This window comes from Palaemon carinicauda, chromosome 6 (genome assembly GCF_036898095.1).
Source record: "Palaemon carinicauda isolate YSFRI2023 chromosome 6, ASM3689809v2, whole genome shotgun sequence".
Taxonomy (NCBI): Eukaryota; Metazoa; Arthropoda; class Malacostraca; order Decapoda; family Palaemonidae; genus Palaemon; species Palaemon carinicauda.
This window is the reverse complement of record NC_090730.1, coordinates 65,102,257-65,128,352: the sequence shown is the minus strand read 5'-3', so window position 1 is coordinate 65,128,352 and position 26,096 is coordinate 65,102,257. Positions and strand designations below refer to the sequence as shown.

Sequence of the window (26,096 nt, the reverse complement as noted above, 5' to 3'; positions counted from 1 at the left end):
TATATATATATATATATACACACATATATATATATATATATATATATATATATATATATATATATATATATATATACACACATATATAATATATATATATATATATACGTATATATTTACATACATATATATATAAATATATATATATATACATATGAATGTGTATATATATATATGTGTGTGTATATTTATATATAATATATATATATATATATATATATATATATATATATATGTGTGTGTATATATATACTGTGTATATATATATATATATATATATATATATATATATATATATATATATATATATATATATATATATATGTATATATATATATATATATATATATATATATATATATATATATATATATATATATATATATATATATATATATATGCATATACAATAAAAGTAAAGGACAAGATGATTACATTTAGAACATAATAGAAGTAGGATACAAAAATAAATTTGAATGATGACTTTGTTCAAAAAGGTTTGCAACGATATCGTACCATTAAGCGAACAATATGGAACATGGGGGATTAATACCTCTTAAGTTCAGCAAGGTTCATCCGTACAGAGAATGGCAGAACATATCATGCTATGATGGACTGTCATTTAAAAAAAAATAAAAAATAAATAAATAAATAAATTCCGGAACATCTAAGCTTGTAATGGTATATGGATCTCGATATAGAGTTCGTGAATAGTTTAGAGTTGATTGATGTCCACTTTGTTAAGATCACTAGTGAAGGTAGATTTCAGGCTTTTAAGTTAATTACTAATTTCATCACCGATATAGTATCACGTATTTTAAGAGTATTCACATAATGCCTATTTGACATTTTATTATAAACTTGTTTACTTGTTTTGGGTTTAAATCCAACTCTCCACTCAAGTCGAGTGAACTACTTCTCGGGCGGGTCCATATTAATCATCTAACGAAACATTTTCATTATAACTTATACAATTCTTTGATTGTAGCATCTTCCAAATCATATGATCTTGTGAAAAATAATGTCTTTAGTTTCTTCTTAAATTCAATTGCTCCCTTTAGGTCCTTCATTTCATTTGGCAGTTTATTATAATGTCTGGGCGCACAGTAGCTAAAAGCCCTTTCACCAAATTTTCTATTTGTTCTTGGTTCAGATAGCCTATGTTTGTCACTCATGTGTCTTATGTTAACATTTGTTTCTAGTTGTAGTTTGTTCAGGCATTCTTTTAGATATTTTGGTTCATTTTGGTTCAGTATCTTAAACGTTAGTAAGAGTAGCTTGTATTCAATTCTCGCCTTTACCGGCAGCCAGTGTAATTTAATTAGTGCAGGGGTAACTCTTTCCCTATTGTGTAGTCCTTTTATTAATCTAGCAGCTCTGTTTTGTACACTCTGAATTTTCTTCAGCTGATAATTTGGTAAGCCATAGAACAGTGAGTTGGAGTAATCAATTCTTGAAAATATGTGGTGATTAATGAGTATGGCCATAGATTTTTCATCTAAGTATTTACTAATAAATGCTATGTTTCTAATATGATAGTTACAATTTCTTACCACATTATTTACATGTTCACTCATTGTCAGTCTATCATCCATGATTACTCCAAGATTTCTGACAGATTTCTTTAGGTCAATGATCGATTGACCTATTTCAATTCTTTGGAAGCATTCGATTCTTTTTATATCTTTTTCATTTCCAAAAATAATACATTCACTTTTATCTTCATTGAGCTTGAGCTTTTCTGTTAACATCCAAGCCTTAATGTCATTCATTATTTCATATATCTTTCTTTTAGCTTCATCAACTGATTCTGTTAGGAAGTAGAATTGTGTATCATCAGCGTATATTTTAAACTTAACTCTGTGAGTTTCAAGTATATTTGCCAGTTCAATCGTGTAAATTTCAAACAGGAGAGTATCTAGTACACTTCCTTGAGGCACCCCTTTGGTTAGTTTTCTTGTCTCAAATTCAACATTTGATATTACTACTTTAACTTTGCGGTTTTCAAGATAACTCACAAACCAGTCATATGCTCGTTCTACGATGCCCACAGCTTTAAGGTCTTCCATCAGATATGTATGTTCTACAGTATCAAATGCTGTACTTAGATCAAGCATCACAAGAATGCAACACTTGCCATTTGTTATAATTTCTGTTATGTCATTTTTAATCGCTAACACTGTTGTTTCTGTGGAGTAATTTCCTCTGTATGCAGATTGATCATCAGGTATGGCATTAGATTTTTTCAGATGTTTCCAGGTTTGTTCGTGTACAGCAGTTTCAATAATTTTCGAAAAATATGACAGATTTGATATTGGCCTATATGAACTTAAATTGTCTGCATGACCTTTTTCTTTATACACAGGCTTGACACATGCAACTTTTTCACAATCAGGGAAAACTGCCTGTGTTAGACTCATATTTACCATGTTTCGGTAGGTCTCTTGTAGTCTGGTGAAATTTTCTGCATCTTTTACATCGTTAATTGGAAATGGGTCATTTCCGCAGCAAGTTTATTTACTTTCTTTATTATTCTCATATAATCACTCTGACTTAACTCTTTGAATACCCTTAGCTTACTTACACCTGTTGTTGATGTATTCCTTCGTTCTGTTGTGCCGATATTGTGAAAACTGGAGCAGATTTGATTTATTTTTTCTTCAAAATAATCAATAAAATCATCTGCTAGGCATTTAGGATCATCAGTTATGTCAGGCAATACTATTTGTGTCTTTAGACCTAATAGTTTCTTTAGGTTCTTATGTATTTTCCGTGCACACTTTTTTATAATAGGCCTTTTTTTTGTTTTAACTAAGATAAGGTAATTGTAGCGATTTCTAGCTGCTTTGTAATGTTGCCAGTTTTCATTATTTTTATTTCTTTTCCATTTATCCTCCATTTTTCTTTTTCTCTTCATGTAATTCATTATCAAACCAGTTCGATTTTTCTTTAATTGTGATTATTTTTGTAATTTCCGGGCACCTATTATTATAATTAGTTGCAAGTATAGTTTTACTTCTATCAGTAATGCAGTTTATACAGGATTGTCTCTCTACGAGGGTGTGATTCTCTTCACAGTTACAGACTGGTGTTATTCCTTTTATATCCTCTAGGCTTTGTTCAATGAACTCTTTTGGATCAAAGTTAGTCTTAATTCTGTATGTGATTTCCTTCTGTACTGCATTATTTTTCTAACATCTATTTCAAAAGACATTAAAGAATGTGCCAAATTTATTCGGTGTATGTGTAGGCCTTGGTGTAGGCAAAGGAAAAAGGAGCCATAACGAGAGAGAGGAAGCTAATGTAGTACTATCTGGCTATTATTATTATTATTATTATTATTATTATTATTATTGCTGTTGTTATTGTTGTTGTTTCGGTTATTATTTATGTTGATGTGGTTGTTATTATTATTGTTGTTGTTGTTGTGGTTGTTAGCTAAGCTACAACCACAGTTGGGAAAGCTGGATGCTATAAGAACCAAGGGCTTCAAAAGGGAAAAATAAATAAGGAAAGGAACAAACTATAAGAGAAGTAATGAACAATTAAGATGAAATATTTTAAGAACAGCAACAACATTAAACAGATCTTTTATATATAAACTATAAATAAAGAATTATGTCAACCAGTTCAACACAACATAAAAACATTTGTTATTATTATTGATTATTATTATTATTATTATTATTATTATTATTATTATTATTATTATTGAACATTTGCTGCAAGTTTGAATTTTTGAAGTTCTACCGATTCAACTACCTGATTAGGAAGATCATTCCACAACTTGGTTACAGCTGGAACGAGAGGAGCACTCAATAGAGCGCAAACCTCCGCCACGGCAGCTTATTTCTCAATCTTTTTCTCGACCTTGACCTTTGACCTTAACATATATCAAATTGGCGTGGATTTTCACACACTCAAATATGAACCAAGTTTGAAGCGTCCGTGACAACGATGTCTAAACTTGTGGCTGATTACGTGAATTGGACATTTTGCTTGACTGTGACCTTACCGTATGACCTTGACCTTCCAAAATTTAATCCTTTCCGACTTTTTACATAATAGTCAATCCCTGCAAGTTTCATTACTCTATGATCAAAATTGTGGCCAGGAAGCTGTTCACAAAAAGACACACACACAAACAGGGGCGAAAACATAACCTCCTTCCAACTTGGTTGGTGGAGGTAATAATACTTCTAGAGAAGGAATATTTATTAGAATTACGTTGATAATATTGCGTATAGTATTATGTTAATGGTTTATTTGTGAAGATCCTGAGAGAGAGAGAGAGAGAGAGAGAGAGAGAGAGAGAGAGAGAGAGAGAGAGAGAGAGAGCGCCTTACCTTATTGCCGTATTCTATGTTTGGGTTCCCTCAGGTCCCTCAGTTGAGGCACCCAGTATATCCACCAGAGAGAGAGAGAGAGAGAGAGAGAGAGAGAGAGAGAGAGAGCGCCTTACCTTATTGCCTTATTCTATGTTTGCGTTCCCCCAGGTCCCTCAGTGTGAGGCACCCAGTATATCCAGCAGAGAGAGAGAGAGAGAGAGAGAGAGAGAGAGAGAGAGAGAGAGAGAGAGAGAGAGAGAGAGAATAATTCCTTCAATGACATTGTATAATAATTTATTTTTTTTATTAAACTTTTATATTACCAATTACGTAATCGTAACGATCTCCTTTGGTAATTTGATTTTAAATGGAAATGTTTGGTCTAGATAATTTTGAATTACATGTCTGATGACCTTGCGGGGAATATCATTCTTGTTTTTTATGATATAATATTGTTGCAATTGATTTGTGAGGTAATGAATGTTGTAGCTAGAATATATATATATATATATATATATATATATATATATATATATATATATATATATGTATATACAGTATATATATATATATATATATATATATATATATATATACAGTATATATATATATATATATATATATATATATATATATACATATATATAAATATATGTATTGTATATATATATATATATATATATATATACATATATATATATATATATATATATATATATATATATATATATATATATATATATATATATATATACTGTATATATACACACATATATATATATATATATGTATATGTATATATATATAAATATATATGTATATATGTATATATATATATATATATATATATATATATATATATATATATATATATATATATATATATATATATATATATATATATACAGTATATATATATTGCCAAAGAGAGACACCCAAGTGAAATTGTTTGTGTTGTGATGAGTTTTAAATGCTAGTTATAACATCACCTTGGATTAAACTACTCACTTATCTATCTGTCTATATATTTATCTATTTTTTAGCAATTCAAATATTACCCATTTATCTATCTGTCTACCTATCTACGAAGCGTGAAGTAGGAGATGATGATTGGAGAAGTATTGATTTAAAAGCTCAAGTTAGAGACGACTGGCGAAATCTAACCGAGGCCCTTTGCGGAAATAGGCGTTGGAGGAGATGATGATCATATATATACATATATATATATATATATATATATATATATATATATATATATATATATATGTGTGTGTGTGTGTGTGTGTGTGTGTGTGTGTGTGTGTTTATTTAGCTATCCATTTATTAATAATAATAATAATAATAATCTTTATTTCAGTAAAAGCCATATTATGGTTTTAGCTTAGGTAGTAATATATATATATATATATGTATATATATATCTATATCTATCTATCTATATATATATATATATATATATATACATATATATAAATATGTATATATATATATATATATATATATATATATATATATATATATATATATATATATATATATATATATTATTACTACCTAAGTTAAAACCCTAATTGGAACAACAGGATTCTATAAGCCTATGTGCTCTAACAGGGAAAAATATCCCGATGATGAATGGAAACAAGGAAATAAATAAACTACAAGAGAAGTATTGAACAATTCAATTTAAATCTTTTCATAACAGTAACAATATTAAAATCGATCTTTCATATATAAACTATAAAAACTCCAGGAAAGCTTTAAAAAGAGTAATGGATGTGATCAGGTATATTTTAAATTATTCTATCATCTATTCATATTTTCTTAGATATAGTTATATCAGTCATATTTAGGTAAACGATTTTGTTATAGAAAATTTTATTTTAAATGGTAGACTATTTTAATTTGATCGGAACCTCCATTTGACCCCGCCCCTTTTATTACTGTCATTCTTATTTTAATTATTATGGAGTAGAAAAAATATATTATAGAAATCATTTTCGTTACTGTCATTTTTGGAACGCTTGTTGTCGTTACTTCAGGCTAGGCTACATTTAGGCACAATATTCTATCTTATTTCTCTTCCTCTTGTTTTTTTTTTTTTATAGTTTGTATATGAAAGATCTAATTTAACGTTGTTACTGCTATTTAAATATTCTGTTTTAATTGTTCATTACTTCTCTGTTTTAATTTAATGTTGTTACTTTTCTTTAAAGAATTCTTTTTAATTATTCATTACTTCTCTTGTATTTAATTTTATTTCCTTGAGGAAAGATCTAATTTCATGTTACTGTTCTTGAAATATATAATTTTAATTGTTCTTATATCTCTTGTTCTAATTTAATGTTGTTACTTTTCTTGAAATATTTTATTCTAATTGTTCATTACTTCTCTTATACTGTAGTTTATTTCCCTTTTACCTCTCCTCGCTGGGCTATTTTTTCTTGTTGGAACCCTTGGGCTTTGAAATATTTCATTTAAATGTTCATTATTTCTCTTGTACTGTAATTTATTTCGTCCTTACCTTTCCTCGCTGGGCTATTTTTTCTTGTTGGGGCCTTTGGGCTTATAGCATCCTGCTATTCCAACTAGGGTTGCTACTGTACAAACCGTGTGTCACTCCGGGGTCACCAATGTGTCGGGCCGATAGAGGGTTGTGAACTCAGTTGATTGCATCCTGCCTTTGAGTTCACAACCCTCTATCGGCCCGACACATTGGTGACCCCGGAGTGACACACAGTTGGTACACTACTTAGCTTGTAGTAATAATAATAATAATAATAATAATAATGATAATAATAATAATAATAGACACTACCAATTCAAGTTATCATCTAGGCCTAGGCAGTGCCAGCATCGAAAGTGGATTGTGAGCATTATGTAGCTCAAACTACTATTTGTTTTGTTTTAATGGCTGCTTTCCTGGTCCGTATTAATAATGGATATGAGGTGGAAACAAAACCACAAACATTAGATCTCTCTCTTTCTCCTTCACCTTTCTCTTCCTCTAACGATAAATTGCATTAGTTAAAAAACAAAAAGAAAGAGCAGGTCCAAAGAAAGGCAACTAGTCTACAACTGCCCGTCATAGACTTAGCAAGTTGTCGTGTTTCCTATAAGTGTAATTTTGCTCGTGCGAATTGTTTTGTCTTCATTTTCGAGGATAAAGTTATATATAAACAGTATGAATGAAAATGAAATAATCGGTGATTTTCCCATTGCTTCGATGCAATCAATGACGGTGAATCTTCTGGATGTGGTCGGATAATTGGTGTATTTAGCCTACAAATCGAATGTGATGATTCTAATTTTATGATGGGACCGAATGGGCAGTATTGCCAGATATGGAGGTTTATCTCTAGATTTGAGGATTTTGGGTGTCTGATGGGGATATTATGTACAAATTTCTATGAAGAAGAAACAAAGATGAATAAATCTTTATATTGTTGGAATTAGTTTACTTGTACTAACGTGAAGTATAGTGAGTAATTTCTATGTTAGTAAAGCCTACAAGATCAGAAGAATATATATTTGTGGAAATGGGGATTTTTGGGTTGTTTTGGGAATTTTCATCATGAGTTTTGGGGATTTTAACACTATCCCACCTGGCAACACTGAATGGGCCTTATTACTGCGGTGTTTTGAATTCTGAAAGATGGGTTCGTGAGCAACTTTACACATTCATTGAGTGATACTTGAAGAAAAGGTAAGATGCTTCAAATAAATAATTTCTAATTTCTCTTGTAACGGCTGTTCTCTGTATTAGTCTAAAGTATGTATACAATCATTGAGTAGCACAGTTTGGTAAGCAGCTCTTCTAGGAAAAGGACACTTCCAAAATCAAACCATTGTTCCCTAGTCCTGGGTAGTGCCATATCTTCTGTATCATGGTCTTCCACTGTCTTGAGTTAGAGTTCTCTTGCTTGAGGGTACACTCGGGCACACTTTTATCATATTTATCTAATTCTTGTTTTGTTAGTTTGTATAGTTTATAGGGGAGATATTTATTTTAATGTTGTTACTGTACTTAAAATATTTTATTTTTCCTTGTTTCCTTTCCTCACTGGGCTATGTTCCATGTTGGAGCCCCTGCGCTTATAGCATCCTGGTTTTCCAACTAGGGTTGTAGCCTAGCAAGTAATAATAATAATAATAATAATAATAATAATAATGATAATAATAATAATAATGACGATGATCGCCAGATTGGGATTCGAGCTTTGCTCAAACTCATTAGTTCCTTTAGTGTTTGCAACCTCACCATCCTTACGACCCAAGGATGTAGGGTTTGGGGGAGCCCACAGGTGTATCTGCTGAGTCACCAACAGCGATTGCCTGGCCCTCCTTGGTACTAGCTTGTGTTGAGACGAGGCTTGGGCGCTGATAATATGTATATATGGTCAACCTCTGGCGCCTTGTCCTGCTTGATAGGGCAATGTCACTGTCCCTTGCCTCTGCCCTTCATGAATGGCCTTTAAACTGCAGATATTCAAACTTACAGCAAATTGTTTTGTTTTCATAGTTTACATATGGTAGATTTATTCATTTATATCTTTTATTCATTACTTCTCATATATGGTTTGATTATTTCATTATTTCATTTCCTCACTGGGCTATTTTCCTCGTTGGAGCCCTGGGGCTTGAAGCATCCTTCTTTTGCAACTAAAGCGAGAGGATGTGGAAAGATTGTGCCAAATTATTCGGTGTATGTGTAGGCAAAGGAAAAATGAGCCATAACCAGAGAGAGAAAGCTAATGTAGTACTATCTGGCTATTATTATTATTATTATTATTATTATTGTTGTTGTTGTTGTTGTTGATGTTATTTTTGTTGTTTCTGTAATTGTTTATGTTCATGTGGTTGTTGTTGTTGTTGTTGTTGTTGTTGTTACTAGCTAAGCTACGTCTAGTTGGGAAAGCTGGATGCTATAAGCCCAAGGACTCCAACAGGGAAAAATAGCCTAGTGATGATAGGATATAAGGAAAGGAATAAACTATATGAGAAGTAATGAACAATTAAGATGAAATATTTTAAGAACAGCAACAACATTAAACAGATCTTTCATATATAAACTATAAAAAAAGAACTATGTCAACCAGTTCAACACAACATAAAAACATTTGTTATTATTATTATTATTATTATTATTATTAAAAATTTTCTGCAAGTTTGAATTTTTGAAGTTCTACCGATTCAACTACCTGATTAGGAAGATCATTCCACAACTTGGTTACAGCTGGAACGAGAGGAGCACTCAATAGAGCGCAAACCTCCGCCACGGCAGCTTATTTCCTGACCTTGACCTTTGACCTTAACATATATCAAATTGGTGTGGATTTTCACACACTCAAATATAAACCAAGTTTGAAGTGTCCGTGACAACGATGTCTAAACTTGTGGCTGATTGCGTGAATTGGACATTTTGCTTGACCGTGACCTTGCCGTATGACCTTGACCTTCCAAAATTTAATCCTTTCCGACTTTTTACATAATAGTCAATCCCTGCAAGTTTCATTACTCTACGATTAAAATTGTGGCCCGGAAGCTGTTCACAAACAGACACACACACAAACAGGGGCGAAAACATAACCTCCTTCCAACTTGGTTGGTGGAGGTAATAATACTTCTAGAGAAGGAATATTTATTAGAATTACGTTGATAATATTGCGTATAGTGTTATGTTAATTGTTTATTTATGAAGATCCTGAGAGAGAGAGAGAGAGAGAGAGAGAGAGAGAGAGAGAGAGAGAGAGAGAGAGAGAGAGAGAGAGAGAGAGAGAGGTTAATATGAACTTTAGATTCATTTTATGTATGAGGTTCTACAAAAATTATAATTGAATATTTTAAAAATATATTCTATATAAAACTAAAAATTGGAAATTTAAACTATTACAAATTTAAAAAATCCTTAGATTAAGAAGAGGCTAATTGTTGATTATTTACTTATATATATATATATATATATATATATATATATATATATATATATATATATATATATATATATATATATATATATGTATATACATGTGTGAGTGTATACATACATATATATATATATATATATATATATATATATATATATATATATATATATATATATATATATATATGCATACACATTCAGACACATAAGCAGGCACATACACCACCACAGAGATTATCCCTATTGCTTTCATCTTGAAGGGAGTGTATGACTAGAATCCCATTGAATGTTAAGTGTTGGCCTTTAAATGGCGATGCTTACAGCTTGAGCTATCCTGAGCTGGCCTTCGTTCCTCTCCTTCTGAACAATGTGTGTTCCATCAAATCATTCTGTATGAGAGGGTTTCTCGTCATGGATATCAATATAATGTTCGTTCATTGACCCCCGATTTCTGCTGGCTTGCGTACATCTTCAGGGTGTCGTGATTCACATATTTCCTCTGGGTAAACCAACACTATATTGATGTCCACGACCAGAAACCCTCTCATACGAAATTATTTGATGGAACACACATTGTTCAGAAGGAGAGGAACTACGGCCATCTCATAATAGATGGAGCTGTAAGCATCGCCATTTGAAGGCCAACACTTAACCATCAATGGGATTCTAATTATACACTCCCTTCTACCAGAAAGCCATGTGTGTGTGAATATGTCATACATATATATATATATATATATATATATATATATATATATATATATAGATATATATATATATATATATATATATCTATATATATATATATATATATATATATATATATATATATATATATGTATATATATATAAATAAATAAATAAATATATAAAAATTAATCAATTCATACATACCACTACCAAAGTGACATACATAAGGGTTTCGCTCTGACCAAAGAGCTCATCAGGTGGGTTTTGCCCACATCCATTATGGCAGGCTTGGTTCCCACGACCCTTTCTTCCTTCCCTCTTTTTTTTTATTTCCTTTTCATCTCAATTCATAATTCATCAGTACTTTATAAATGTATTATGATAATTCATGACTTATATTTGAGTCGGAAGAATAAGGGAAGCAATTTGAAACCTACTTCAGTTTTCTGGGCATTAAACTTACAGGTTTTTCTGCCGCGCCAGAGGTTGCCCTTCCTACTGAAATAGCTTTCGGCCAACTTCCCTCACTACAGCTAGCCTATTAAGATCAGTCATGACTTGTATTTGAGTTTGATTACTTAGAGAAGCAATTTGAAACCTACTTCAGTTTTCTGGGCATTGAACTTATGGGTTTTTCCGCCGCGCCAGAGGTTGCCCTTCCTACTGAAATAGCTTTCGACCAACTTCCCTCACTACAGCTAGCCTATTAAGATCAGTCATGACTTGTATTTGAGTTGGATTACTTAGAGAAGCAATTTGAAACCTACTTAAGTTTTCTGGGCATTGAACTTACGGGTTTTTCCGCCGCGCCAGAGGTTGCCCTTCTTACTAAAATAGCTTTCGAGAAACTTCCCTCACTACAGCTAGCCTATTAAGATCAGTCATGACTTGTATTTGAGTTGGATTACTTAGAGAAGCAATTTGAAACCTACTTCAGTTTTCTGGGCATTGACCTTACGGGTTTTTCCGCCGCGCCAGAGGTTGCCCTTCCTACTGAAATAGTTTTTGGCCAACTTCCCTCACTACAGCTAGCCTATTAAGATCAGTCATGACTTGTATTTGAGTTGGATTACTTAGAGAAGCAATTTTAAACCTACTTCAGTTTTCTGGGCATTGAACTTACAGGTTTTTCCGCCGCGCCAGAGGTTGCCCTTCCTACTGAAATAGCTTTCGGCCAACTTCCCTCACTACAGCTAGCCTATTAAGATCAGTCATGACTTGTATTTGAGTTGGATTACATAGAGAAGCAATTTGAAACCTACTTCAGTTTTCTGGGCATTGAACTTACGGGTTTTTCCGCCGCGCCAGAGGTTGCCCTTCCTACTGAAATAGCTTTCGGCCAACTTCCCTCACTACAGCTAGCCTATTAGGGGTCAGTCATGACTTGTATTTGAGTTGGATTACTTAGAGAAGCAATTTGAAACCTACTTCAGTTTTCTGGGCATTGAACTTACGGGTTTTTCCGCCGCGCCAGAGGTTGCCCTTCCTACTGAAATAGCTTTCGGCCAACTTCCCTCACTACAGCTAGCCTATTAAGATCAGTCATGACTTGTATTTGAGTTGGATTACTTAGAGAAGCAATTTGAAACCTATATCAATTTTCTGGGCATTGAACTTACGGGTTTTTCCGCCGCGCCAGAGGTTGCCCTTCCTACTGAAATAGCTTTCGGCTAACTTCCCTCACTACAGCTAGCCTATTAGGGGTCAGTCATGACTTGTATTTGTGTTGTATTACTTAGAGAAGCAATTTGAAACCTACATCAGTTTTCTGGGCATTGAACTTACGGGTTTTTCCGCCGCGCCAGAGGTTGCCCCTCCTACTGAAATAGCTTTCGGCCAACTTCCCTCATTATAGCTAGCCTATTAGGGGTCAGTCATGACTTGTATTTGAGTTGGATTACTTAGAGAAGCAATTTGAAACCTACTTCAATTTTCTGGGCATTGAACTTACGGGTTTTTCCGCCGCGCCAGAGGTTGCCCTTCTTACTGAAATAGCTTTCGGCAAATTCCCTCACTACAGCTAGCCTATTAAGATCAGTCATGACTTGTATTTGAGTTGGATTACTTAGAGAAGCAATTTGAAACCTACTTCAGTTTTCTGGGCATTGAACTTACGGGTTTTTTCCGCCGCGCCAGAGGTTGCCCTTCCTACTGAAATAGCTTTTGGCCAACTTCCCTCACTACAGCTAGCCTATTAAGATCAGTCATGACTTGTATTTGAGTTGCATTACTTAGAGAAGCAATATGAAACCTACTTCAGTTTTCTGGGCATTGAACTTACGGGTTTTTCCGCCGCGCCAGAGGTTGCTCTTCCTACTGAAATAGCTTTCGGCTAACTTCCCTCACTACAGCTAGCCTATTAGGGGTCAGTCATGACTTGTATTTGAGTTGGATTACTTAGAGAAGCAATTTGAAACCTACTTCAATTTTCTGGGCATTGAACTTACGGGTTTTTCCGCCGCGCCAGAGGTTGCCCTTCCTACTGAAATAGCTTTCGGCTAACTTCCCTCAATACAGCTAGCCTATTAGGGGTCAGTCATGACTTGTATTTGAGTTGGATTACTTAGAGAAGAAGTTTGAAACCTACTTCAATTTTCTGGGCATTGAACTTACGGGTTTTTCCGCCGCGCCAGAGGTTGCTCTTCCTACTGAAATAGCTTTCGGCCAACTTCCCTCACTCCAGCTAGCCTATTAGTAGTCAGTCGTGACTGATGACATTTGAAATTCAGTGGTGAAGCCAAGGGCCATTGTTTTGCCAGGCAGTGAAGCCAAGCGTCATATCTAGGCCGGGCGGTGAAGCCAAGCATTCCAGGCGGTGAAGCCAAGGGCCATTGTTGTGCCTGGCGGTAAAGCCAAGCGGGCCAGGTGGTAAAGTCAAACGGGCCAGGCGGTGAAGCCAAGCGCCATTGTAAGCCAGGCGGTGAAGCCAAGCGAGCCAGGCGGTGAAGCCAAGCGAGCCAGGCGGTGAAGCCAAGCGCCTTCGTAAGCCGGGCGGTGAAGCCAACCGCCATTGTAAGCCGGGCGGTGAAGCCAAGCAGGCCAGGCGTTGAAGCCAAGCGGGCCAGGCGATGAAGCCAAGCAGGCCAGGCGGTGAAGCCATGCAGGCCAGGCAATGAAGCCAAGCGTCATTGTTGTGCCAGGCGGTAAAGCCAAGCGGACCAGGCGGTGAAGCCAAGCGCCATTGTAAGCCGGGCGGTGAAGCCAAGCGCTATTGTAAGCCGGGCGATGAAGCCAAGCGGGCCAGGCGGTGAAGCCAAGCGGGCCAGGCAGTGAAGCCAAGCAGGCCAGGCAATGAAGCCAAGCGTCATTGTTGTGCCAGGCGGTAAAGCCAAGCGGGCCAGGCGGTGAAGCCAAGCTCCATATTTGTGACGGGCGGTGAAGCCAAGCAGGCCAGGCATTGAAGCCAAGCGGGCCAGGCGGTGAAGCCAAGCAGGCCAGGCAATGAAGCCAAGCGTCATTGATGTGCCAGGCGGTGAAGCCAAGCGCCATTGTTGTGCCGGGCGGTGAAGCCAAGCGGGCCAGGCGGTGAAGCCAAGCGCCATTGTTGTGCTGGGCGGTGAAGCCAAGCGCCATTGTTGTGCTGGGCGGTGAAGCCAAGCGGGCCAGGCGGTGAAGCCAAGCGCTATTGTTGTGCCAGGCGGTGAAGCCAAGCGGGCCAGGCGGTGAAGCCAAGCTTCATTATTGTGACAAGCGGGCCAGGCGGTGAAGCCAAGCGGGCCAGGCGGTGAAGCCAAGCAGGCCAGGCGGTGAAGCCAAGCAGGCCAGGCGGTGAAGCCAAGCGCCATTGTTGTGCCGGGCTGTGAAGTCAAGCGGGCCAGGCGGTGAAGCCAAGCGGGCCAGGCGGTGAAGCCAAGCGCCATTGTTGTGCCGGGCGGTGAAGCCAAGCGGGCCAGGCGGTGAAGCCAAGCGCCATTGTTGTGCCGGGCGGTGAAGCCAAGCGCCATTGTTGTCCCAGGCGGTGAAGCCAAGCGGGCCAGGCGGTGAAGCCAAGCGTCATTGTTGTGCCGGGCGGTGATGCCAAGCGGGCCAGGCGGTGGAGCCAAGCGCCATTGTTGTGCCGGGCGGTGAAGCCAAGCGGGCCAGGCGGTGAAGCCAAGCGCCATTGTTGTGCCGGGCGGTGAAGCCAAGCGGGCCAGGCGGTGAAGCCAAGCGCCATTGTTGTGCCGGGCGGTGAAGCCAAGCGGGCCAGGCGGTGAAGCCAAGCGCCATTGTTGTGCCGGGCGGTGAAGCCAAGCGGGCCAGGCGGTGAAGCCAAGCGCCATTATTGTGCCGGGCGGTGAAGCCAAGCGGGCCAGTCGGTGAAGCCAAGCGGGCCATGCGATGAAGCCAAGTAGGCCAGGCGGTGAAGCCAAGCGGGCCAGGCGTTGAAGCCAAGCGCCATTGTTGTGCCGGGCGGTGAAGCCAAGCAGGCCAGGCGGTGAAGCCAAGCGCCATTATTGTGCCGGGCGGTGAAGCCAAGCGCCATTGTTGTGCCGGGCGGTGAAGCCAAGTGCCATTGTTGTACCGGGCGGTGAAGCCAAGCGGGCCAGGCGGTGAAGCCAAGCGGGCCAGGCGGTGAAGCCAAGCGCCATTGTTGTGCCGGGCGGTGAAGCCAAGCGGGCCAGGCGGTGAAGCCAAGCGCCATTATTGTGCCGGGCGGTGATGCCAAGCGGGCCAGGCGGTGAAGCCAAGCGCCATTGTTGTGCCGGGCGGTGAAGCCAAGTGGGCCAGAAGGTGAAGCCAAGCGCCATTGTTGTGCCGGGCGGTGAAGCCAAGCGGGCCAGGCGGTGAAGCCAAGCGGGCCAGGCGGTGAAGCCAAGCGGGCCAGGCGTTGAAGCCAAGCGCCATTGTTGTGCTGGGCGGTGAAGCCAAGCGGGCTAGGCGGTGAAGCCAAGCGCCATTATTGTGCCGGGCGGTGATGCCAAGCGAGCCAGGCGGTGAAGCCAAGCGCCATTGTTTTGCCGGGCGGTGAAGCCAAGCGGGCCAGGCGGTGAAGCCAAGCGCCATTGTTGTGCCGGGCAGTGAAGCCAAGCGCCATTGTTTTGCCGGGCAGTGAAGCCAAGCGGGCCAGGCGGTGAAGCCAAGCGGGCCAGGCGTTGAAGCCAAGCGCCATTGTTGTGCCGGGCGGTGAAGCCAAGCGGGCCAGGCGGTGAAGCCAAGCGTCATTGTTGTGCCGGGCAGTGAAGCCAAGCGGGCCAGGCGGTGGAGCCAAGCGGGCCAGGCGTTGAAGCCAAGCGCCATTGTTGTGCCGGGTGGTGAAGCCAAGCGGGCCAGGCGGTGAAGCCAAGCTGGCCAGGCGTTGAAGCCAAGCGCCATTATTGTGCCGGACGGTGATGCCAAGAGGGCTAGGCTGTGAAGCAAAGCGCCATTGTTGTGCCGGGCGGTGAAGCCAAGCGGGCCAGGCGGTGAAGCCAAGCGGGCCAGGCGGTGAAGCCAAGCGCCATTGTTGTGCTGGGCGGTGAAGCCAAGCGGGCCAGGCGGTGAAGCCAAGCAGGCCAGGCGGTGAAGCCAAGCGCCATTGTTGTGCCGGGCGGTAAAGCCAAGCGACCAGGCGGTGAAGCCAAGCGCCATTGTTGTGCCGGGCGGTGAAACCAAGCGGGCCAGTCGGTGAAGCCAAGCGGGCCATGCGATGAAGCCAAGTAGGCCAGGCGGTGAAGCCAAGCGGGCCAGGCGTTGAAGCCAAGCGCCATTGTTGTGCCGGGCGGTGAAGCCAAGCAGGCCAGGAGGTGAAGCCAGGCGCCATTGTTGTGCCGGGCGGTGAAGCCAAGCGCCATTGTTGTGCCGGGCGGTGAAGCCAAGCGGGCCAGGCGGTGAAGCCAAGCGGGCCAGGCGGTGAAGCCAAGCGGGCCAGGCGGTGAAGCCAAGCGCCATTGTTGTGCCGGGCGGTGAAGCCAAGCGGGCTAGGCGGTGAAGCCAAGCGCCATTATTGTGCCGGGCGGTGATGCCAAGCGGGCCAGGCGGTGAAGCCAAGTGCCATTGTTGTGCCGGGCGGTGAAGCCAAGCGAGCCAGGCGGTGAAGCCAAGTGGGCCAGGCGGTGAAGCCAAGCGCCATTGTTGTGCCAGGCGGTGAAGCCAAGCGGGCCAGGCGGTGAAGCCAAGCGGGCCAGGCGGTGAAGCCAAGCGGGCCAGGCGGTGAAGCCAAGCGGGCCAGGCGGTGAAGCCAAGCGGGCCAGGCGTTGAAGCCAAGCGCCATTGTTGTGCTGGGCGTTGAAGCCAAGCGGGCCAGGCGGTGAAGCCAAGCGCCATTATTGTGCCGGGCGGTGATGCCAAGCGGGCCAGGCGGTGAAGCCAAGCGCCATTGTTGTGCCGGGCGGTGAAGCCAAGCGGGCCAGGCGTTGAAGCCAAGCGCCATTGTTGTGCCGGGCGGTGAAGCCAAGCGGGCCAGGCGGTGAAGCCAAGCTGGCCAGGCGTTGAAGCCAAGCGCCATTATTGTGCCGGACGGTGATGCCAAGCGGGCTAGGTGGTGAAGCAAAGCGCCATTGTTGTGCCGGGCGGTGAAGCCAAGCGGGCCAGGCGGTGAAGCCAAGCGGGCCAGGCGGTGAAGCCAAGTGGGCCAGGCGTTGAAGCCAAGCGCCATTGTTGTGCCGGGCGGTGAAGCCAAGCGGGCCAGGCGGTGAAGCCAAGCGGGCCAGGCGGTGAAGCCAAGCTGGCCAGGCGTTGAAGCCAAGCGCCATTATTGTGCCGGACGGTGATGCCAAGCGGGCTAGGCGGTGAAGAAAAGCGCCATTGTTGTGCCGGGCGGTGAAGCCAAGCGGGCCAGGCGGTGAAGCCAAGCGGGCCAGGCGGTGAAGCCAAGCGGGCCAGGCGGTGAAGCCAAGCGGGCCAGGCGGTGAAGCCAAGCGGCATTGTTGTGCTGGGCGGTGAAGCCAAGCGGGCCAGGCGGTGAAGCCAAGCGGGCCAGGCGGTGAAGCCAAGCGGGCCAGGCGGTGAAGCCAAGCGCCATTGTTGTGCCGGGCGGTGAAGCCAAGCGACCAGGCGGTGAAGCCAAGCGCCATTGTTGTGCCGGGCGGTGAAACCAAGCGGGCCAGTCGGTGAAGCCAAGCGGGCCATGCGATGAAGCCAAGTAGGCCAGGCGGTGAAGCCAAGCGGGCCAGGCGTTGAAGCCAAGCGCCATTGTTGAGCCGGGCGGTGAACCAAGCAGGCCAGGCGGTGAAGCCAGGCGCCATTGTTGTGCCGGGCGGTGAAGCCAAGCGCCATTGTTGTGCCGGGCGGTGAAGCCAAGCGCCATTGTTATGCCGGGCGGTGAAGCCAAGCAGGCCAGGCGGTGAAGCCAAGCAGGCCAGGCGGTGAAGCCAGGCGCCAATGTTGTGCCGGGCGGTGAAGCCAAGCGCCACTGTTGTGCCGGGCGGTGAAGCCAAGCGAGCCAGGCGGTGAAGCCAAGCGGGCCAGGCGGTGAAGCCAAGCGCCATTGTTGTGCCGGGCGGTGAAGCCAAGCGGGCCAGGCGGTGAAGCCAAGCGCCATTATTGTGCCGGGCGGTGATGCCAAGCGGGCCAGGCGGTGAAGCCAAGCGCCATTGTTGTGCCGGGCGGTGAAGCCAAGCGAGCCAGGCGGTGAAGCCAAGTGGGCCAGGCGGTGAAGCCAAGCGCCATTGTTGTGCCAGGCGGTGAAGCCAAGCGGGCCAGGCGGTGAAGCCAAGCGGGCCAGGCGTTGAAGCCAAGCGCCATTGTTGTGCTGGGCGGTGAAGCCAAGCGGCCCAGGCGGTGAAGCCAAGCGCCATTATTGTGCCGGGCGGCGATGCCAAGCGGGCCAGGCGGTGAAGCCAAGCGCCATTGTTTTGCCGGGCGGTGAAGCCAAGCGGGCCAGGCGGTGAAGCCAAGCGGGCCAGGAGGTGAAGCCAAGCGCCATTGTTGTGCCGGTCAGTGAAGCCAAGCGCCATTGTTGTGCCGGGCAGTGAAGCCAAGCGGGCCAGGCGGTGAAGCCAAGCGGGCCAGGCGTTGAAGCCAAGCGCCATTGTTGTGCCGGGCGGTGAAGCCAAGCGGGCCAGGCGGTGAAGGCAAGCGCCATTATTGTGCCGGGCGGTGATGCCTAGCGGGCCAGGTGTTGAAGCCAAGCGCCATTGTTGTGCCGGGCGGTGAAGCCAAGCGGGCCAGGCGGTGAAGCCAAGCGTCATTGTTGTGCCGGGCGGTGAAGCCAAGCGGGCCAGGCGGTGGAGCCAAGCGGGCCAGGCGTTGAAGCCAAGCGCCATTGTTGTGCCGGGCGGTGAAGCCAAGCGGGCCAGGCAGTGAAGCCAAGCTGGCCAGGCGTTGAAGCCAAGCGCCATTATTGTGCCGGACGGTGATGCCAAGCGGGCTAGGTGGTGAAGCAAAGCGCCATTGTTGTGCCGGGCGGTGAAGCCAAGCGGGCCAGGTGGTGAAGCGAAGCGGGCCAGGCGGTGAAGCCAAGCGCCATTGTTGTGCTGGGCGGTGAAGCCAAGCGGGCCAGGCGGTGAAGCCAAGCGGGCCAGGCGGTGAAGGCAAGCGCCATTGTTGTGCCGGGCGGTGAAGCCAAGCGACCAGGCGGTGAAGCCAAGCGCCATTGTTGTGCCGGGCGTTGAAACCAAGCGGGCCAGGCGTTGAAGCCAAGCGCCATTATTGTGACGGGTGGTGATGCCAAGCGGGCCAGGCGTTGAAGCCAAGCGCCATTGTTGTGCCGGGCGGTGAAGCCAAGCGGGCCAGGCGGTGAAGCCAAGCGGGCCAGGCGGTGAAGCCAAGCGGGCCAGGCGGTGAAGCCAAGCGCCATTGTTGTGCCGGGCGGTGAAGCCAAGCGGGCCAGGTGTTGAAGCCAAGCGCCATTGTTGTGCCGGGCGGTGAAGCCAAGCGGGCCAGGCGTTGAAGCCAAGCGCCATTGTTGTGCCGGGCGGTGAAGCCAAGCTGGCCAGGCGTTGAAGCCAAGCGCCATTATTGTGCCGGACGGTGATGCCAAGCGGGCTAGGCGGTGAAGAAAAGCGCCATTGTTGTGCCGGGCGGTGAAGCCAAGCGGGCCAGGCGGTGAAGCCAAGCGGGCCAGGCGGTGAAGCCAAGCGGGCCAGGCGGTGAAGCCAAGCGGCATTGTTGTGCTGGGCGGTGAAGCCAAGCGGGCCAGGCGGTGAAGCCAAGCGGGCCAGGCGGTGAAGCCAAGCGGGCCAGGCGGTGAAGCCAAGCGCCATTGTTGTGCCGGGCGGTGAAGCCAATCGACCAGGCGGTGAAGCCAAGCGCCTTTGTTGTGCCGGGCGGTGAAACCAAGCGGGCCAGTCGGTGAAGCCAAGCGGGCCATGCGATGAAGCCAAGTAGGCCAGGCGGTGAAGCCAAGCGGGCCAGGCGTTGAAGCCAAGCGCCATTGTTGAGCCGGGCGGTGAAGCCAAGCAGGCCAGGCGGTGAAGCCAGGCGCCATTGTTGTGCCGGGCGGTGAAGCCAAGCGCCATTGTTGTGCCGGGCGGTGAAGCCAAGCGCCATTGTTGTGCCGGGCGGTGAAGCCAAGCAGGCCAGGCGGTGAAGCCAAGCAGGCCAGGCGGTGAAGCCAGGCGCCATTGTTGTGCCGGGCGGTGAAGCCAAGCGCCACTGTTGTGCCGGGCGGTGAAGCCAAGCGAGCCAGGCGGTGAAGCCAAGCGGGCCAGGCGGTGAAGCCAAGCGCCATTGTTGTGCCGGGCGGTGAAGCCAAGCGGGCCAGGCGGTGAAGCCAAGCGCCATTATTGTGCCGGGCGGTGATGCCAAGCGGGCCAGGCGGTGAAGCCAAGCGCCATTGTTGTGCCGGGCGGTGAAGCCAAGCGAGCCAGGCGGTGAAGCCAAGTGGGCCAGGCGGTGAAGCCAAGCGCCATTGTTGTGCCAGGCGGTGAAGCCAAGCGGGCCAGGCGGTGAAGCCAAGCGGGCCAGGCGTTGAAGCCAAGCGCCATTGTTGTGCTGGGCGGTGAAGCCAAGCGGCCCAGGCGGTGAAGCCAAGCACCATTATATTGCCGGGCGGCGATGCCAAGCGGGCCAGGCGGTGAAGCCAAGCGCCATTGTTTTGCCGGGCGGTGAAGCCAAGCGGGCCAGGCGGTGAAGCCAAGCGGGCCAGGAGGTGAAGCCAAGCGCCATTGTTGTGCCGGTCAGTGAAGCCAAGCGCCATTGTTGTGCCGGGCAGTGAAGCCAAGCGGGCCAGGCGGTGAAGCCAAGCGGGCCAGGCGTTGAAGCCAAGCGCCATTGTTGTGCCGGGCGGTGAAGCCAAGCGGGCCAGGCGGTGAAGGCAAGCGCCATTATTGTGCCGGGCGGTGATGCCTAGCGGGCCAGGTGTTGAAGCCAAGCGCCATTGTTGTGCCGGGCGGTGAAGCCAAGCGGGCCAGGCGGTGAAGCCAAGCGTCATTGTTGTGCCGGGCGGTGAAGCCAAGCGGGCCAGGCGGTGGAGCCAAGCGGGCCAGGCGTTGAAGCCAAGCGCCATTGTTGTGCCGGGCGGTGAAGCCAAGCGGGCCAGGCGGTGAAGCCAAGCTGGCCAGGCGTTGAAGCCAAGCGCCATTATTGTGCCGGACGGTGATGCCAAGCGGGCTAGGTGGTGAAGCAAAGCGCCATTGTTGTGCCGGGCGGTGAAGCCAAGCGGGCCAGGCGGTGAAGCCAAGCGGGCCAGGCGGTGAAGCCAAGCGGGCCAGGCGGTGAAGCCAAGCGCCATTGTTGTGCTGGGCGGTGAAGCCAAGCGGGCCAGGCGGTGAAGCCAAGCGGGCCAGGCGGTGAAGGCAAGCGCCATTGTTGTGCCGGGCGGTGAAGCCAAGCGACCAGGCGGTGAAGCCAAGCGCCATTGTTGTGCCGGGCGTTGAAACCATGCGGGCCAGGCGTTGAAGCCAAGCGCCATTATTGTGACGGGCGGTGATGCCAAGCGGGCCAGGCGTTGAAGCCAAGCGCCATTGTTGTGCCGGGCGGTGAAGCCAAGCGGGCCAGGCGGTGAAGCCAAGCGGGCCAGGCGGTGAAGCCAAGCGGGCCAGGCGGTGAAGCCAAGCGCCATTGTTGTGCCGGGCGGTGAAGCCAAGCGGGCCAGGCGTTGAAGCCAAGCGCCATTGTTGTGCCGGGCGGTGAAGCCAAGCGGGCCAGGCGTTGAAGCCAAGCGCCATTGTTGTGCCGGGCGGTGAAGCCAAGCGGGCTAGGCGTTGAAGCCAAGCGCCATTGTTGTGCCGCGTGGTGAAGCCAAGCGGGCCAGGCGGTGAAGCCAAGCACCATTGTTGTGCCAGGCGGTGAAGCCAAGCGGGCCAGGCAGTGAAGCCAAGCGCCATTGTTGTGCCGGGCGGTGAAGCCAAGCGGGCCAGGCGGTGAAGCCAAGCGGGCCTGGCGTTGAAGCCAAGCGCCATTGTTGTGCCGGGCGGTGAAGCCAAGCGGGGCAGGCGGTGAAGCCAAGCGGGGCAGGCGGTGAAGCCAAGCGGGCCAGGCGTTGAAGCCAAGCCCCATTATTGTGCCGGACGGTGATGCCATTCGGGCTAGGCGGTGAAGCAAAGCGCCATTGTTGTGCCGGGCGGTGAAGCCAAGCGGGCCAGGCGGTGAAGCCAAGCGGGCCAGGCGGTGAAGCCAAGCGCCATTGTTGTGCTGGGCGGTGAAGCCAAGCGGGCCAGGCGGTGAAGCCAAGCGGGCCAGGCGTTGAAGCCAAGCGCCATTGTTGTGCCGGGCGGTGAAGCCAAGCGACCAGGCGGTGAAGCCAAGCGCCATTGTTGTGCCGGGCGGTGAAGCCAAGCGGGCCAGGCGGTGAAGCCAAGCGCTATTGTTGTGCCGGGCGGTGAAGCCAAGCGCCATTGTTGTGCCGGGCGGTGAAGCCAAGCGGGCCTGGCGGTGAAGCCAATTGGGCCATGCGGTGAAGCCAAGTAGGCCAGGCGGTGAAGCCAAGCGGGCCAGGCGGTGAAGCCAAGTGCCATTGTAAGTCGGGCGATGAAGCCAAGCGGGCCAGGCAATGAAGCCAAGCGCCATTGTTGGGCCGGGCAGTGAAGCCAAGTGGGCCAGGTGGTGAAGCCAAGCGCCATTTTAAGCCAGGCGGTGAAGCCAAGCGTCATTTTTGGGCCGGTCGGCGAAGCCAAGTGCGCAGTACGGTGAAGCCAAGCATCAATTTTTGGCCGGTTGGTGAAGCCAAGCATCATTTTACCCAATCAAACAAGACACGCTCATTCATCATTGTCAGAGTTTCTTCACCTGCATAGCCAGTCCTTAAGCCTAAAAAACAGACCTTAAACCTAAGAAAATACCTTAAACTTAAAAAGAAACCTTAAGCCTAAAAAAAAAAATACCTTAAGCCTAAAAAAAAAAAGCCTTAAACCTAAAAAAAAAAGAGAAGAAAAAGAAGATGCTATTCCTTTCATAAAATTGTGAGGGCATCAACTTGCCAATTGTAAGGACCAAAACTTACTCTGCTCATCCCAGTTCTTCAACCTTCATCAGCAGCCATTTGATATCAGAACACCTTTCCAGACTGACCTGCTCCGAGGAAGCGCAGCTTACTTCACTAGCTGATTATCTTGGTCCAACCTTTAAGGACAAGACTGCCTACTAGAAGAAGCCTAGCTCGTTCCCTCTGCAGAGCCGGTCTTCTAGATCATTCCCCCAGAACCACCCGAAGGTTGATATCCAAAAGAATAGATCTAGATATCCGACCATTTGTACACTTGACAAACGGCTTGTACTCGTCCATCAAGGTACAAAGCATACTAGTCTCAGCGGGGTTTCTTCCCTCAGTAGGCCATTGTCCTCCAGGTTATTCCAAGAATTGTAATTCAAGCTGGATAGTAAGCCTTGTATCCTCCAAGCTGGCCAGTCCTTCCAAGTATCCTCCCTGTAGCTGTCTGTCAGTCAGTCAGTTTAAAGATCCGGGGGGGGGGGATCTCCTTCCTGTGGATGTGGTATCTCGAACTTGTCCTGATTGGATTGAGCACAATTATTTGAAGGTTTGGTCCTGGCAAAACTCGGCTGAATCTCCTTACCCTCACAAAATAAACTGAAATTAAACTAATATGGCAAAAATATTCTCATGTTTAAAACTTTTTTTGGTGTTTTCATTTTTTCTTCTTTTTTGGGGGATTTTTTATTTTTTTATTTTTTTTTTGGATTTTTTATTTTTATTTTTTTTTTGTTTTTCATTTTTATCCATTTGCTGATCGAAACATTTAAGTGCCGGTGAGACTCCTCAGAAGCCATTCGATATGATCAGCTGCTAATTGAACCTGCTTAACAGTACCACTGATGGTGATTGAATGACTATATTCGTGCCTTTGTGGCATATCTATTAAGCTGACTCCACTGTGGCGGGTGATTTCCATCAGCGTCCTTCCTTCCACTCCATATATGGCTCTGTGGAACCTCCTGGGCACATGCAAGTCGACAGTCACGTACCTGTTGAGGCCAGAGTCCCTTGTGGTGGTCACTCTAACCTTTTCACCTTGGAAGGTGATGTGACTACTGTCGGATGAGGAGATGGCCCTTTTGGGCTTCTCGGGTTCCAGGTCAAACACGATAAGTTTTCGTGTAGTTTTTGTAATCTTTTTTTCCTTTTTCTTCTCCTCCCCCCTCCTTCTCCTCTCTTCTCCTTCTCCTCTCCTCCTCCTTCTCCTCCTCCTCCTCCTCCTTCTCCTTCTCCTTCTCCTCCTCCTCCTCCTCCTCCTCCTTCTCCTCCTCCTCTCTCTCCTCCTCCTCCTCCTTCTCCTTCTCCTCCTCCTCCTTCTCCTTCTCCTCCTCCTCCTTCTCCTCCTCCTCCTTCTCTCCTCCTTCTCCTCGTCCGTGGAAATTTCCTTTTTGAGCTGCTCTTCCTGGCTGTTGTTGGGGCCATGGAGAGCGCCTTTTGAGGCTAGTAGCCAGCCAAGCACCTGACCCACACCAGATGCCCCTCCAACTTCCTCCTTCTCAGCCTTACGTCCGTTGGTATCCTGATCATGCGCCTCGACTACTTTCTCCTCACTTTTATTGTCTCTGTCATCCTTTTGGACATCCTTCTGACCATCCTTAATATCCATTTTTAAACTTGTCCTGTTAAGTCTTAATTTCGTCATTCGATGTCTGTTTTCTTCTTTCGTCTTATCTCCCTCTTCAAGTTCCTCCTTGAGTGAAGGGATGATCTCATTTGCCGCAAGCAGCTCGTCCTTGAGACCAACATTTTTTTCAGATTTGAATGTTTCCAGTTCTTGACTCAATTGGATGTTTTTTGCTCCAAGTCATTCAATTTCAAATGTTCTTTTTTGTAATTTTCTAACTCTTGTAAAATACCTTTGTAGCGCTCATTCCTGAGCAGATCATTTATTTTTGCCTCATTGAGGCTTTCTTCCAATTCCTGCGTCTGTTCTGAAATCTGCTTTATTACTTCCATTTTCTTTTCAGCGAATATTTCCAGTTTCCTTTTGTTCTGACGAACTTTATCCAATTTTTCTTTGATTTTAATATTTTCTTTTTCTTTTTCCATTAATTCATTTTTATATTGTTCCAGGATAACTTCTTGATTGCAGATTTCCTTTTTTAGATGTTCGTTTGTGCGTTCTAGGTCGTCAATCTTTGTTGTCAAATTTTCCATATCGATTTGCTTATCGATTTGAAGACTTCCGATGATGTTACTGAGATGCTGATTCTCTGCTCTCAGCTCTTCATTCTCCTCTAAGAATTTCGATTGTTCTTCCTTTCTTAGACTGGTCTCGGCAAAAGCTGCTTCCAGTTCTTTCTGCAGGAAACCGATGCGTTCCTCAAATGTCTTTTGGACATTCTCCTTCACCTCTTCTCTTTTCTGATTCTTTTCCTCTGGGGGCCCTCCTTCCACCTTCTCCTCCATCCCGCCCTCAGAGTTGAAGGGGTCCTTAGACCTCATCCAAGAGGTCATCCTATACATTAAGGATCCTTCCTTTTGTGGTTCTGTGAAAACCACACCGCCAAGTGTCCTCTTAACTTGAAGATGACCAGTAGTAAACTGGGACATCTTGTTAGTTCCTCCTTGTTGGATGCTGCTCATCATGTTGAATGCTCCTTGAAAACTTTTATTCATTTTGAATTGCTTTCAAAAATCTATATGATAGATGATTTGATTTTTCTTCTTTTTTCAGCTATAATATTAGAAACTCACACTTTCCCGGAGATCCTTTTGGATTCGGAATCCTCTTGGAGACTTAACGGAAAGACAAGAGGAATTGTTGAAGACTCTGGAGACGATATCGTTGGCTCCCAGAGAAACCCTGAGCTGCTCAGGGAGGGAAATTCCCCCTCTTCTGCTTGAGGGGGGGAGGGGGGGAATTGGGGGAACTCCTGTG

General features: G+C 45.7%; 1 protein-coding gene across 1 annotated transcript in view; it reads left to right on the top strand.

Moving 5' to 3' along the window:
- The window catches only part of LOC137643032 (fibrocystin-L-like), a 222,281-nt gene that overhangs the window by 130,028 nt on the left and 66,157 nt on the right, over positions 1-26,096 (top strand). The gene's annotated exons all lie outside the window — the stretch shown is intronic.